General features: G+C 47.2%; 1 protein-coding gene across 4 annotated transcripts in view; it reads right to left on the reverse strand.

Moving 5' to 3' along the window:
- Positions 1–4,198, reverse strand: part of PKIG (protein kinase (cAMP-dependent, catalytic) inhibitor gamma) — a 100,190-nt gene extending 95,992 nt beyond the window's left edge. For all 4 annotated transcript variants that reach the window (XM_011928988.1, XM_011928987.1, XM_011928990.1 and 1 more), the window contains exon 1: positions 4,001–4,198. The gene's annotated coding sequence lies outside the window, so the exon portion shown is untranslated. The remainder of the gene's footprint in view (positions 1–4,000) is intronic.
- Between the last annotated feature and the right edge of the window lie 247 nt (positions 4,199–4,445).

The raw sequence follows: 4,445 nt of genomic DNA on the forward strand, positions 1-4,445 counted from the left end.
GTATAGGCTAAACTAACTTTTTTTTTTTTTTTTTGAGATGGAGTTTTGCTCTTGTCACCCAGGCTGGAGTGTAATGTGCAATCTCAGTTCACTGCAGCCTCTGCCTCCCAGGTTGAAGGGAGTTTCCTGCCTCAGTTTCCCAAGTAGCTGGGACTACAGGCGTGTATCACTACACCTAGCTAATTTTTGTATTTTTAGCAGAGATGGGGTTTCCCCTGTTGACCAGGGTAGTCTCGAACTCCTCACCTCAGATGATCCGCCCGCCTTGGCCTCCCAAAATCCTGAGATTACAGGTGTGAGCCACCATGCCGGGCCAATTTTTCAATTTTATAAAAACATGATAGTCAATATCTCATGACGTCTTATGACAGACACCTGTTTTTTTGAACCTACCCTTCTCCAGTATCAATACTCTGATGTTCCCATGAGAAAACTACTTTACCTTACTCATCCTGTCCTCCCATCCCCATGCCCAGCCAACTCTTACTCTGTGTGGCTAAGCCAGGTACATGTATTTTTAAGTTTATTTCTAAGTATTTATTTTTCATGTTGCTATTGTCAGTTCTCCTACAATTACCTTTTCTATTTTTGGTTGCATAAAGCTATTGCTTTTTGTCTGTCTTATAACTGCTGTTCACTTAGCCTTATTATATCTAAGTATTTTTAGCTTAATTCTTTTGAATTTTTTCAGCAGACAATCATATCACAGGTAGAGATTTACATCATCCAGGTAGTGGTTAAGAGTAAAAGCTCTGGGTCTTCAGGTAAACCTAGATTCAAATACTGTGTGACCCTGAGTGAGCATTCTACCTCAGTTTCTTTATCCATAAACTTGTAATTATTAGAGGGCCTATCTCACAGGGTTGTTGTAAACATCACATTATTCATTAAGAACAGTGCATAAGGCCAGGCGCAGTGGCTCATGGCTGTAATCCTAGCATCCTAGCACCTTGGGAGGCCGACACGGGTGGATCACTTGAGGTCTGGAGTTCGAGACCAGCCTGGCCAACATGGCAAAATCCCATCTCTACTAAAAATACAAAAATTAGCTGAGTGTGGTGGCTCGCACCTGCATTCCCAGCTACTTGGGGGGGCTAAGGCAGGAAGATCACTTAAGCACAGGAGGCAGAGGCTTCAGTGAGCCAAGATTGCACCACTACACTCCAGCATGGGCGACAGAGTGACACCCTGTCTCAAAAAAAAAAAAGAAAGAAAGAAAGAAAAAAAAGTGCATGAAAAGTACTTAACACAACACTAGTTCAATAAATGCCTGCTATCTGCCGATAATGAAAATTGTGACTTGCCTTCCACACTTATACCTTTATTTTTGTTGCATTACACTGGTGCACTCCTTTCAGGAATAACCTGGCTTCCCACGTCTCCAAAAAGTAACAGGCATCAGACTTCTATTGAAGGATCTGTACTGTGGAGCTCCTCCACTCCCACCTTCTCAGGAAAGTTATACTATCAATTCTCTCCTTCATATCCTGTATCTTCTCACCCTTTCCCTCTCTACTGGCTCTTTGCCAACAGCATTTAATCTCTCTCATGCTCAAAAAAACTTCACCTATTCCCCAATCGCTCCCCAGCCTTCCCTCTACCTCCCTTCGCAGCCAAACTTCTCTGAGCTGCCTACACTTTGTCTTTCTCACATCCCACTCTTAACTCATCCCACTGATATATTATATTGAACCTTTGAAAGCTGCTGATATTATAGATTCCACCCCAACCATTTCACCAAATCTGCTCAATGAGGTCCCAACTGACCTCCATATTTATTTGCCCAAAAAGACACATTTTAATTTTTAACTTGTATTACTCAGACATCTCAGCAACATCTACAAAGGCCAACCTCTTCCTTTGGACTTCATTACTATACTTTGCTGGTTTCTCTCCTGTTCCTGTTTCTCTAGCCATTTCTTTTAGCGTAGCCTAAGTGCATGGCTCTTTCTTCCAAGAGAACGCAATGCAGTCGCCCTGAATAATCTCAGCCTTTTTTTTTTTAACCTCTCTGGATGGGTCTCTTTCAATATTGATCTTTAACTTCCAGTTGTAGTGGACTGCTTTTGGCTCCATGAATGTACTTTTGAATATGTTTGGAATATCCCCACGATAGCTAACTCAGACTACACCCTCTAGACATTTTATCAAAACCCTACCTGAATCTCCAAATTATGCTAGATTAACCTTAACATGCGCCCCCTTTCATAATTCTCAACACAATTATAATCACTTGTTTGATGCATATTTTCTTCACCAATCTGTGATCTCCTTGAGGGCAGGGACCTGCTTCCTTACTACCTACACCGTGCCTTGCACATAGAAGATGCTCATTAAATATTTTTTGAATTAGCCAGGCACAGTGGTGTGCACCTGCAGTCCCAGCTACGTGGGAAGCTGAGACAGGAGGATCACTTGAGCCCAGGAATCTGAGACCAGCCTGGGCAACACAGTGAGACCTCATCTCAAAAAGAAATACATACACACACACACTGTCACACATACACACATATATATGAATCACCACAAATGAATGCCTGCAAAGTGAAAAACAGATGGGAGGAATGATAAGACCAAGAGAGCCAGGCGCAGTGGCTCATGCCTGTAATCCCAGCACTTTGGGAGGCTGAGGCGGGTGGATCTTGAGGTCAGGAGATCGAGACCATCCTGACTGACACGGTGAAACCCCGTCTCTACTAAAAATACAAAAAATGAGCCGGGCGTGGTGGCAGGCGCCTGTAGTCCCAGTTACTCGGGAGGCTGAGGCAGGAGAATGGCGTGAACACGGGAGGTGGAGCTTGCAGTGAGCAGAGATCGCGCCACTGCACTACAGCCTGGGCGACAGAGCAAGACTCTGTCTCAAAAACAAAAAAAAAAGACCAACAGAGAAACACAAAAAACTGATCTTTCTGAAATCATACCTCTGATCAAAAACACACACCTCTGGCTTAAAACCCTTTGATGGCTTCCCACTGCCCCCAAGATAAAGCCCAAACTCCTCCACACTTACGAAGAGTCTTCCAGGAGGAGCACCTGCTTGTCTCTCAAACACCATCTAGCCAGACCCCCTCCAACTCTCATAATCTGCTCCCCAGCTAGCCTGAAATCCTTGCAGATTCCCAAGAAGTCTGCACTCTCTCCCCAAGGCTTTGCACACACTGCTTTCTCTACCTACAGCAAGGTACACTCCACCAGCCTCATCTTCTGGTCAACCTAAAGACAGCCTTCTTGTCTCATTTTGGAAGTCACCTTCTTTTGGCATCTCTCCCTGATCATCCACACTAACCTCACCTCCAGAAATCCAGGTTAAACTGTTTTCTCTGTGCATTCACAGTCCCTCTGCATGTCCAAAATCATAACCGGAATCACTGTGAAATCTTGTTTACGGGTCTGTCTCCTCCGGAAAACTGTGGAGTTCCCTCAGGACACGATGTCTCTCGTTCACTTTTTTACCCTGGCTATCAGCCCGGGCCCTCACTCACAATAAATGCTCAATGATGGTCTTCGTTGTAGTAGAATAATTAAGAGCTCCCAAGCATTGAGGACTTACCTCCACGAATTTCAAATATAAATTTACCTTGTAATAACGTCATCAGACAGGTGCTACCATCATTCCCATTTTGCAGACGATAAAACTGACGCACAAAGAAGTCAATCCTCTCTGGCCCCAGAACAGTCGCACACACAAATAAATTTTCTGCACAGTTTTGAGTTATTTTCCGGCCCCCAAACAAGAAGGGATTTTTTTTTTAAAGAAACTTTCGAATGAGGTTTACCAATGGCTACAAATAAAACAAACAGCCGAAAACGGACTCTCCCAGAACGCGGGGCGGGGTCAAAGGGCGTCGGGGGCTCCGTCCCCGGCGCGGCTGAGGGACAAAAATCGGGCCGCAGCCTCCCTCCCCAAAGTCCCCGGCGGCTCAGCCCCTCGCCCCCTGCGACGAGTCGACGCCAGGCCCGGAGCGTTGGGGCTGCAACCGGCCGCCCAGCTCCTGCTCACCTGCGGTCTCGCCGCCTCGCAGTGCCTGGGCCGCCGGCCCGCAGCGCCTCCCCGGGGTAGTCTAGCGCCAGCAACCCGCAACCCGCAGCGGAGCCCGTTGCCTTGGCGACCTGGGCTGCCGAACTCCCGCGGCACTCGCGCTACGGCGGCTCGGATGGGACCAGGACGGTTCGCGTCCCCTTCCGCAGCCGCGGAGGGGGCAGAGGAGGGACGAGGTCGAGGGCTGAGCTGCGAAGGAGGGATCTGGGTTGAAAGTAGGCCCGGGGAAGAGAAGGAAAGGGGGACAGTGAGGCCAGGGGGAGGTCTTGGGCCGCGAGTACTGCTTGTGCCTCAGTTTATCTCTTTGTAACCTCAGATGGGGACCGTGTGAGGAGGAAACGGGGCCTGAGGTGGTGGCTTGGTAGACTGGGTTTTTGTTTTTGTTTTTGTTTTTGTTTCGAGACAG

This window comes from Colobus angolensis, unplaced genomic scaffold, assembly GCF_000951035.1.
Source record: "Colobus angolensis palliatus isolate OR3802 unplaced genomic scaffold, Cang.pa_1.0 Scaffold8, whole genome shotgun sequence".
NCBI lineage: Eukaryota > Metazoa > Chordata > Mammalia > Primates > Cercopithecidae > Colobus > Colobus angolensis.